Source organism: Nomascus leucogenys, chromosome 10 (genome assembly GCF_006542625.1).
Source record: "Nomascus leucogenys isolate Asia chromosome 10, Asia_NLE_v1, whole genome shotgun sequence".
Classification (NCBI taxonomy): domain Eukaryota; kingdom Metazoa; phylum Chordata; class Mammalia; order Primates; family Hylobatidae; genus Nomascus; species Nomascus leucogenys.
In genome coordinates this window covers 26,456,062-26,468,572 of record NC_044390.1, presented here as the reverse complement: position 1 = coordinate 26,468,572, position 12,511 = coordinate 26,456,062, and positions in this window count along the sequence as shown.

Sequence of the window (12,511 nt, the reverse complement as noted above, 5' to 3'; positions counted from 1 at the left end):
GATTTTGCCTGGCATCAACATTGTACTCTGACACTACCAATGTAGATGATACAGAAGTAAACTAGGTGAAGCAATAGACATAACATCAGTAGAACCAAGTTACACTCCTATACCATTAATTTCTCTGTAATGTTTATTGTGACCTTTAAACAATCTGACTGTTAATTTCATCCTCTGTAAATTGGGACCAATGGAAATGAGATCAGAAGGCTATGAGAATAAGATGATATAGGTACAAATACTCTGTAACATACAAAGTATTCCAATTACAAAATATGCCAATTTTGAAAATATTTTTGTAATATTCTGACATACTGCACTGATGTTTTTCTCCTGTAGAAGCAGTATTACTTATGGTGGTTGGAATAGTTAATATGAATTATTATTATTAAGCTTTAGGTGTATAATGGATTGTATAGGCCTTTGTGAGTCGTCTAGAAGAGCATTATGACAATCCCTCTCTCTCTCTCTCTACCTCTACCCCTATATATGTGTGTGTGTCTGTATATATGTACATATATATATATTTAGTAAGCAACCATCTTACAAATAAACTTTTCATTATAATTTATTAATTTGTTTATTGTAAGTAAATGTACCTGCTTTTTTTTCTTTATATAAAATTATGCACTAAGAAGCTTATGCAAACAGGGTTAATGTTGAGATACAAGTATTCTACCTTATTGTTAAAAATTGTGTGCTAGAACAATAGTACAAATGGCAAGAGCCCTTTTTTCATATTGTGTTCCATGAATTTCATCACAAATAAACAACCTCTTCAAAGTGCTATCTCGAACCTGTACCTAATTCTCAGAGCTGAATATTTTTGGCCTATGCAACACCATCATATCTCCTTTCCATAGGCAACCTAAACTTCACAACTCCCACATTGAACTGACATTCTTTTTAAAATGTACTTTTTCTGTATTTGGACCTTAGTTAATAACTAATTTAAAATTTTCAATTAACTGACTCAGAAATCTGCTATCCTCCTATATTTCTCCTTTATCACCTCTGCCCTCAGATCTGAAGAAGTCTTAATTTTATCTGTTAAATACCTCCCCGATGTGTTCCATCTTATCCATTTACTATCACTGACTTATTGGGGGCCACATACATGCTGAGGCTAAAGGCCAGCAAACTTTCCTTGTAAAAGACCAGAGAGTAAATATTTTAGGATTTTTAGGTCATATAACCTCTGTACCAATTACCTACTTCTGCTGTTACACCCTGAAAGCAGCCACAGACAACACATAAGCAAGTGGGTGCTGTTGGGTTTCACAAAAATTTTGTTTACAAAAGACCACTGAAGCGGCAATTCATGTCTAATCCTGTAATCACCCTCTCAAATCCATACTCCACATTTTATTTTCTGCATTGAAAAGAAAATCTGACTATATTTCTCTCTTTTAGTGGTTCTTTATTATTTGTAGATGCTCAAGGTTTGTCCTTCATAATGTAAGTCCTGGCTAAAATTTCAAATTTATTTTGAGAACCCTGGTATACTCATCTACAGTTCTAAAGTTGCTAAAGTACTTGCAGTTCTTGGCTCCTTACTCATGGATTTGGTAAACATTTATTAAGTACATATTATCTGCCAGTGTGGACTATTTTCTTTTGTGTGAATCTCTCTCTAGACTGAACACCTGGGGTGTATCAATCTGGTAGCCCAAATTTGCCTCCTCCAGTTTCACTTAAGAGCTTCACATTTTTACTTATTAAATTTTATAATCTTCCCAAGGTTTCATTTTTAGCTCTTGATTTTCCATCACTATATATTTGATCTACTTTTATCACTTCAATGCTCACTCATAGTTGCCTGAATCTAAAATACATATTTCTGGTTTAAATTTCTGCTTTAGTTTCAATTCTGTATTTACTGTTGTCACATACAAATCCTTTGATTAGCACAGCTAAAAATCAATTACCCAAAGACTCTCAGTTGAATGTAATAAAGCCTACATCTTAAGGGTGACAGGAATCTTTATCAAAATTTGAAACTCAACTTTTATTTATTTCAGCTCATTAATACATTAAGATGAACAGCCTCTGTTCTATCCACCTACCAGAGGAAAAGGTAAATTCTCTGTGGATGAATATATTTTAAGGCTCTATATTTTTAATGAAAAATGTGATGCATTCTAAAGAAAAATAATATTAAGGTATGCTAAGAGAAAAATAAATGAATGGCAACAATCCAAGGTTAAAAAAACAAAAAAACCAGAAATACAAAGATACAAGTGATACAAATATTGTAATTAACAGTTAAGCATTTTTTAAAAAATAATCATGATTTGACAGTCAAAAAAAGGAGATTAAAAAGGAGAGCGTGAAATATAGGAAAGGTGTGATAAAATAGAATTAGAGTATATGAAAATGAATTAAATAAGGCCGGGCTTGGTGGATCACACCAGTAATCCTAGCACTTTGGGAGGCTGAGGTGGGCGGATCACGAGGTCAGGAGTTTGAGACCAACCTGACCAACATGGTGAAACCCCATCTCTACTAAAAATACAAAACTTAGCTGGGTGTGGTGGCATGTGCCTGTAGTCCCAGCTACTCAGGAGGCTGAGTCAGGAGAATTGCTTGAACCTGAGAGGCAGAGGTTGCAGTGAGCTGAGATCATGCCATTGCACTCCAGCCTGGTGACAGAGTGAGACTCCATTAAAAAAAAAAATGAAATGGATATTCTAGAACTGAAAAATACAATAATCAAATTAAGTATTATTATATGGATTAAACAACAGATTAAATAGAGTAGAAGACAGAAATTGTAAATAATAATTAAATTAAACATAATTCCAAAGAAAGTAAAGAAAAACTGTATATAGAGAGAAAAAGAATAGAAAATACAGAAAGACTATAATACAGAGGTAAAGCACAGTAAAAATGGTCTAGCATACATATGAGTCCCAGAGCAAGAGAAAGTAAAAGAAACAATATATAAAGACACAGTGACTATAAAATTTTCAAAACTGAGGAAAGATACTAAGCCATAGATTAAAGAAGCTCTGTAAACCCAAAGTAGGACAAATCAAGGGAAATTACAGATTGAAATAAGTTAATAAAATTACTGTAAAACACAGATAAAAAATTTTAGAAGTGATCAGAGTGAAAAAGAAATATTATATTTTGAGAACAATAAAATAGATAATTTACTTCTCAACAGAAAACAATAAAATGAGATATTTAAATGCTGAAAGAAAATGACTGACCACAGAATTCTAAACCCAGTGAAAACATTCATTAAAATGAAAGCAAATATGAAAAACTTTCACTTCTAGCCATGACAAAATAACAAGTTCCCAATTTACATTCTGTTCATAAAAACACTAGAAAACTGGACAAAATATATGAAACAACTGCTTTCAAATACTGGACAAGAAATACATAACTATATTCCCTAAAATAGTGAAAGAAAAGAGTGTTACAACCATCCTGAAATTCTGCCTGGAGGCACTTTCTGGACTGTGGTTTAGAAAGGAGAAACTGAAGCAGTGCAAACTCAGATTACCTCTAGGTTTGTCTGACTCAAAAGAGACCAGTTTGGACAGTCTGAAAGCAGCTGGAATTAACAGGGAAGGGTACTGGAAAAGGCACCAAACAGAGATGGAACAGAGATCCTGAAGTCAGCATAGAGATTACTTTGACTCTTTGGCTGAGTACTAAGATCCACATGAGGGAAAAAGGGAACTTACATGAGGGAAAAAGGGAACTTTCATGAGGGTGTGAACTCAACAGCTCACACAGGGCAGAGAAATAATCAGTTTCTGATCTACTCAAGCGGAGGAAACTTGCTGAACACCCAGAGCATTTAGTGGAGACCTCAGAGAGGTCATGCTTTAGGAAGAAAGCTAAAATAATCCTATAGTAATGGCTACTCTAGATGCACTCTAATGAAGCTAAAAGATAAATCTTAAAATGAAGTTGATCTCAGATAAATAAATCTTCATGCCAATATAAAATTCAACACATTTCAAAAGAAGACAACAACACTCAGGTGCTCAACAATATAATATTCACAATGCCCTGCATTTTTCTTTCTATGATCAGGAAGAAAATCATTAATAGAAAAATAACAGAAATAGCAGAGATGATAGAATTAGCAGAAAGGACTTCAAAAGAGCTATTATAAGTTCAAGCATTTAAAGGTAAACAAACACATAACAGAGAAAGAAATAGAAGAAAGAAAACAAAACAACATTCTGAAGTTAAAGGCCCACTATCTAAAAGGAAAAATGATAGGCTAAATAAATATCAAATAAGATACTGAGAAGAAAAGAACAGTGTATAAAGTGACATAGCAATAAAATTATCAACACCCATACTGAAACAAAGAAAAAGAAAAAGTTAAATATCTGAGTTTTGGTTAACTGTGAGAATATTAAGAAGTCTAACATTTGTATAAGTGAAATCTTTATTAAAAAGAAAATAGGTTTAAGGTGGGCAGAAGAAATATTTCAAAGATTAATGGCCCTAACTATAGACTGAAACTCTAAATCATATATTAAAGAAACTCAATGAACCCAGCCAAACTACAACAAACTTTTCACAGGTATTTTTCCGTGAAAATTGCCAAACTAATTTTAAAAAGCATATCGAAATGCAGAAGAATAAGAATTGTCAAAGCAGTCTTGGAAAAAATCAACAAAGTATGAAAACATACTACCAAATTCAAGGCTTATGATGAAGGAGCAATGTTAAATAAGATAGCGCAATATTGTCATAAGGACAAAGTAAACCAGTTGAACAAGACATAGATTCTATTAACAGAAGACCTGTTGCATATTGATTGATGAGAGTTGCTACTACAGTGAAATGAGCAAAGGATCAGTTTAATAAATCCTGTTGGGTCAACTAGATATTCACATTGAAAAAAGAAATCTTGACCCCAACCTAACGATATACATAAAATGTAATTCCAGATGGAGTACATAAGCGAATGTTAAAAGCAACAAAGCTTTTAGATGAAAATACAGGAAACTCTCTTTACAATTTTGGAGTCAAGGAAGATTTCTTACAGTAGACACAAAACAAACCATCCATAAGGGCAAAATGCAAAAGATTGTACTACATAGGAAAAATAACACATGCCCAATATATTTTATTATGATGCTACAGTAACCTTGATATCAAAACCAGCAGGTATAGCTCAAGAGAAAAATTACAGTACAATCTTAGAGGACAACAGGAATGCAAACACCTTAATAGAATATTATCAAACCAAATCCAGTAATTGATTTTAAAATATTACATTATATTAGAGTTCATTTATTTCAAAAATGCTAATATAATTTAATTAAAATACACATTGTCTAGGTACAGTGGCTCATGCCTGTAATTCCAGCACTTTGGGAGGCTTAGGTGGGAGGATTCCTTGAGGCCAGAAGTTTTCCACTAGCCTGTGCAACAAAGCAAAACCCTCCCTCTACAAAAACTAAAAAATTAGCCAGGCATGGTGGCACACACCTACAGTCCCAGCTACTTGCAAGCCTGAGGCAAGAGGATTGCTTGAGCCCAAGAGTTCAAGGCTGCAGTGAGCTATGATTACACTACTGCACTCCAGCCTGGGTAACAGAGGGAGACTTTGTCTCAAAAACAACAACAACAGCAAAAATACACGTTGATATAAATCATGTAAACCACATTAACAAATTGATAGAAACTTGCCCTCTCAGTATGTATAAACAATATAACACAAAAACCTAGACAAAATTCACCATCCATTCATGGTTACAGTAATTAAAAAGTAAACCAAAAATAGAAGAGAACTTCCTTACCCTAATAAATAACTTTGTCTAAAACCCTACAGCAAACATTAGATTTATTGGTAACATATTATAGCATTTTTCTTAAAGGGAAGAGAATAAGAGTCCTTACTTTTAGTGGATAATCCACCCAATGCAATAAGTAAGCATAAAAACTGAAAATGATAGATGTTGGAAAAAAATAAAAGCTACTTTTCATGGATTTTATGTTTGTCTCTAGAGAAAATTGTCAAAATCTGCAAATTATTATTATTAATTAGAAAACAGAATTGCCAGATATTTAATCCCTCTACAGAAGTTAATTTATTTCATTTTTATGAGGAAACATAAGTTTTAAAATAGTAGAATTTACAACATTAAAATTGGTATTAAATTAGATCTAGGAAAAATGTGCCTTGCCTTTATTAGAAAATATATTAAATTTTTATTAGAATGCTTAGAGGAAGAACCAAATAATGAAACTTTAAGCCAGATTGATAGAATCAAAGTCAAAATAATGCCAATTTTCCTCAAAATTAATTTTAAAAAGTAATAAATGATATCAATAGATCAAGCAGGTTTTTGTTTTGCTGGAAATTTACAAGGGGACTCTAAAATATATATAAGCATGTTAAAGATTAAGAATAATCAAAACATTTTGGGAGTAGAAGGAAGAATTTGTGGGGAAACGCTCTTTCAGATATTAAAATATATTAGAAAGTCACATTATTAAGCAGTATGCTATTAATGCAGGAATAAAGAGGTCAAGCAGAATGAAGAATTTTAGAAACAGATATGTGCATATGTGAAAAAATGATAGAGCTAGAATTGAAGGTTGATGGGGAAAGAAGAGGCTCTCAATAACTGCTGGGAAACTGATCATTAGTGTAGAAAAATAGAATTAGATTATGTCTTATACCATAAATAAAAATTATTTTTAGAAAATGAAGGCAAATATAAAATGATTAAATTTTATTAACTTATACGTATAGAGAATATAAAGAAAAAATGATAGAATTGGACTACACTAAAATAAGTTTCTCATATGAAAAGAAAAAACCTCCCTAAAATTCAAAATATAAGCTACAAGCTGGGAGAAGATATCGATAGTATATAGTAGCCAATGCAGTATTAATATTCAAGAATTCCACTTAATCAAAAGGAAAGATTGAAAAATAAATAGATTATGGGCAAAAGATCTGTGAAGGCATATCAGAGAAAAGGAAATATGAATGGCCAATAAATATGTGACATTTTTCTCAAATTTCTCAGTATAAGAAAAATATAAATTTAAATCTCAAAAATATATCATTGGTATCCACCACATTGACAAAAAATTATTAAGATTTGTTGTGATTTATTTTCTTATTCCAAGTACATATAAACATTAATGCCTAATTTGGTGCTATTTTGTTTTTACAAAATGCCTTAAATTATAAATATGTCCAATCTACAAAACCTGGATCCAATTCTTATCACAGGAGAAGCTTACCCAAGAGAAGCCTATGTATGTGTGACAATGTTCGTAACAGCATTGTATGTAATATAAAATAATCAGAATAATGCAAATATCTTAAGACAGAAGAATGGGTTTAAAATATTAATGCGGCAGGGCATAGTGGCTCACGCCTGTAATCCCAGCATTTGGGGAGGCTGAGGTGGGCGGAACACAAGGTCAAGCGATCGAAACCATCTTGACCAACATGGTGAAACTAAAAATACAAAAAAAAATTAGCTGGATGTAATGGCACGTGTCTGTAGTCCCAACTACTCAGGAGGCTGAGGCAGGAGAATCGCTTGAACACGAGAGGCGGAGGTTGCACTGAGCCGAGATCACGCCACTGCCCTCCAGCCTGGCGACAGAATGAGACTCCATCTAAAGAAAAAAAAAAAATTACTGCAATTGAGCACAATCATGCCTGTAATCCCAGCACTTTGAGAGGTCAAGGCGGGCAGATCACTTAAGGTCAGGAGTTCAAGACCAGCCTGGCCAACATGGTGAAACTCCATCTCTACTAAAAATACAAAAATTAGCCAGGCTTGGTGGTGGGTGCCTGTAATCCCAGCTACTTGGGAGGCTCAGGCAGGAGAATCTCTTGAACCCAGGAGGCGGAGGTTGCAGTAAGCCAAGATCAAGATCGCGCCACTGCATTCCAGCCTGGGTGACAGAGCAAGATTCCGTCCAAAAAAAAAAAAAATTGATGAGAAACTAATTTCAGTTACATAAATAAATCTCAAATTTTACACTTAAACTAAGAAAGCAAGTGTCAGAAGTACATATTAAAGCATGATTCTATGTATAAAGCATCAAAAACAGGTAAAACTAATATACATGGTAAAACTATAAAGAATAGCAATATAATGGTAAACACAAAACACAAGATAGTAGTTACCTTGGTTGTGCAGCTAGGGATAAATATCAGATGGGGGAGAGAAATAGGTGATGGCAAAGTTACCTTAATACTTGATTTCTGATGCTGGATTGTGGGTATACTGGTGGCTTTATTATTAACTTTTACAGCATGCATACTATTTCATAATGAAGTTCTAAGATTTCTTAAGCCCGTAGCTTAAACTCAGTCACCTCACTGATTAAAGAGAGTGACTGGAAAAATATCCCTACTCTAGCTTCATGGATTTCCCTTGGTGGTGATGAGATACTTATATTAATAGATGTGATTCAAACTGTTCCTACATAAATCTTTCAAGTTACTCAGTATTTCTAGAGTCTACTCAACTAGACTGGTAGTCCTTGAAATAGTCACAGCTATTTTTCATACATCTTAATTGTCTATTAACATTATCAAGCCATGGTATTTGAAGGCATAGAAGAGGGGGAGTCACCCACCGTGTGATCTTCAAAAAATTACTTAACATTTCTGTGTCTCAGTTTTTGCAAAAATGTTTGTTTTTATTTATACTATTGGCTTCCTGATACTCAAATCTAGTTATTCAGTTCTACTTAGGATAGATGTGGGGACACACATCCAGGACATCTATGGTCCAGGAGATGTCGTTTTTTTGCACCCATAGTAGGTTCCCGCCACCTGGAGTGAAAGCATGCCCACAGACAGAGAACAATCACTCATGTCCCTATCACCTCTAGCATGTCTTCAATATCCAAAAGACTTAAATATACAAATGGAAGTATGCCCAGATGCATGACAGACATTTATGCTGGGGCCAGGGGTAGAAAACCTGGTGTCCTTACCCTTTTTATTAGTTCAATGTCCAATAAATGAACCTTCCCTTTAGGAGTCCACCAATTTGTGGTTCTTTATTTAGTATTAGGTGAACTAGGAACAAGTAGTACAGATTGCATAAAATATTGAAGCAAACCCATATGGTCCGCTCTGCAAAAAGCCATCAAGAAGTGTCCCGGAAAGAATCAAATGTATTTTTCAGCCCTTATCAAAACACTAAGAACCACTGCAGAATCAAATTTCAAAGTAGAGGTTTTGATTGTCTACCATCCTTCTCTCCACAACTGTATTATTAAAGTAGTTTTATTTTGCTGAAAACACAGACTCTTCTCCCACCCACACTCAACCCTCTATGGCTTTGGGTAACTCGATTAGTCTCTCTGGATACACTTTTCAAATAAGTTGAATGAAGCAGTTGAACTATAATTCTCCATGTGTTCTATTAGATAGAAATCCTTCCTCTGATTTCAAAGGGAATTAATGTAAACTTTAATGTTGCCCTTGCTTTAATAGCAAACTAGTTTTCACCACGGTATATTCCTTTTATAATAGAGTATTTGAAACATATATCATTTGTTTCCTTTCTAAGACCTTTAGCTAACATTAGCTCAAACTACTTTTATTTTGCCCCTGAGATAGATTCACCTAAATGATATTTTCCTTGCTAACCTCAACAGCCTGACACAGTATATTACTTTTTGAGTAACTGTCCTCCTTTTCATTTCCAATATTTTCTTAGCCATATCTTTAAGAAAAGGCTTCTGTAAAGGCACATAGAAAACTACTAGCTCTTTATTTTCCTTTCTTTGGAAATTGTGAAGTTTCGTCGTTCAATTATGGGGCTCTAACTCTCTGCTCCAGAGACTTGACTCCCATCAGTATTCATTTTTTTTTCTTGTCCCATTTCTAGATTGTCATTATTAAATCCCATGGATGTTCAGTATAAAAATCAACACAGCTAATTTCTTATCTAATTCTGATACAGGGAGCCTTCATGTTTTTTCTTTACCAGTTGGTTATAAAATCACTAGCAGTAATCCCAGGACAAATGATCTTGAGAAAGATGAATGAAGAGAAAGAAAAATGATGGCTCTACTGTCTTCAAGAGCATTTTCTAGAAAATAAAACAAAACAAAAAAAATAGTGTTCATCATTTTTTTTTACCACCAGAATTGGATATTTCTTAACTTGAAAGAATAATACAAACAAATGTTTTTATGAAAAGAAAAAGGCTTAAGTACACGTTCCCTAAAAACTAAATTATTCATCTCCTGGATGATTACAGTGTAAGAATACTACATGCAAGACAGATGACTGTTGTCATTTTACGTATTAAAAAAGTTCTGTATCCAGGCACGGTGACTCATACCTGTAATCTCAGCACCTTGGAAGGTCAAGGTGGAAGGATCACTTGAGCCCAGGAGTTCAAGACCAGCCTGGGCAACATGGCCAAAAAAAAAAAAAAGAAAGAAAGAAAGAAGAAAGAAAGGAAAGAAAGAAAGAAAGAAAGAAAGAAAGAAAGAAAGAAAGAAAGAAAGAAAGAAAGAAAGAAAGAAAGAAAAAATTAGCCCAACATTGTGGCATGCACCTGTAGTCCCAGCTACTAAAGAGACTAAGCTGGGAGAATCACCTGAGCCTAGGAATTGGAGGATGCAGTGAGCCATGATTGAGCCGCTGCACTCCAGCATGGGTTACAGAGTTAGACACTGACTTCTCCCATCAAAAATAAATAAAAGTTCTTATAACATGAATTAACACCCTTCTACCTTTAATGCCCATAGGTGAAGAGTCTATGGCTCACTATTGGCTTAAATGGATGAGATGATGGGAGGAAACCCAATAACCCAGAAATCTGGAAAAAAAAATAGTAGTAGCAGAAGTAGCAGCAATGATAATGATAAAATGATAATAATCGTCATTAAGTTCTTGCTATGTGCTTGGAACTAGCATTTTATGTGCACTGCTTTTTTTTAATCCAGAAAAAAAACCTAATGATAAATGTTGTGTTCTTATGTACTTATTTTAGATGACAAAACTGAGACTTGGAGGGGTTTTGTACATTTTTCAAGGTGACATAGCCAATTAGTGGTGTAGCTGGAATTCTACCCAAATTCTGGCACCAGAAAACATTTAATTATCTGTCCTGCAAAGAGAGCAAAAAGTCAGTATCTTGAGAAACACAGATATAAAGTGAAAAGAATAGTAAGATATGCATCTATATAAAAAATAAACAAAAAATAGAAAAATTTAGAGAAGTCAATTATTTTTCTTTTTTAAAGAAATAATCCTGGGTAATGATATTTATAAATAGCTTTTACCAGACAACTACTGTGGCTACTAAAGATATAAAGTTTAATGATGTATGAGTCTTGATTAAATGTAACTCTTTTTATTATTATTCATTTATTTATTTATTTATTTTGAGACAGTCTCACACTTGTTGCCCAGGCTGGAGTGCAGTGGTGCGATCTCGGCTCACCACAAGCTCTGCCTCCCGGGTTCACGCCATTCCCCTGCCTCAGCCTCCTGAGTAGCTGGGACTACAGGCGCCCGCCACCACGACGGGCTAATTTTTTGTATTTTTAGTAGAGACGGGGTTTCACCGTGGTCTTGATTTCCTGACCTCGTGATCCGCCCGCCTCGGCCTCCCAAAGTGCTGGGATTACAGGCGTGAGCCACCACGCCCGGCATGATTAAATGTATCTCTTTAGTATCATTGATCAACTAGGGAATTCTGGCCTTTCCAACAACATGCAGAATTTTCTTGATACCTCTCTCACGTTAAGTATTCTTTCTGTGGTTTACAGAAACCTTGGCTAAGTTTCCACTTAATGAATTTCTAGTTCTAATGTCCCTAATTCCCACTCTTGCCATAAGACACACTTTTCTCCTCAGTGCCCCAATCCAATTTAGTTTCTATTCTGATCCTGTAGCCTAAAATAGATGGCAAAGGAAGCATGAAAGTAGTAAATAGATGAATACAATAAAAAAGGAATAAAGAAAATATTGAAAATGAGATCTTGATCAGAGCAAAATGTGAAGAAAAATTAATAACACTTTTTTAACAAAGAAAGAGGAAACAAAACATTAAATAGATTTTTTTAAAGTTCTGAAAATAATATTTTTAAAATACCATAGAATCAGGGGATAAGTTAATTCTCAATAGCAAAAGTACTCTAGGTATAAAAGTACTTAAGGAATGGAATAATAAGAGTGACAGAGAGAACAATTGACCCAATCTTCCTTTTAATAAAAATGAGTCTGCTTCAATAGGCAAAGAGATGATACACACTCACTGCAAAGTATGATGTTGTGTCAGCCCAGTAGATCCAGGAGGACGTCTTCAACACATTCCCAAGAGCTTAGAGAGAATTTAGGAAGAGGAGGGAGAGTTAAAATCTTAGTATAGCTACAGTCACCGTATAAATAAAGTCTTCTTAATATTTATGTACAGAAAATGCTATTAATTCTAAAGTTAAGCACAATATACATGTAAACCCCATTTCTTATTTTAGCCTGCAGTCTCCCTCAAGGAACATTGGGATACAAACTTCTGATACC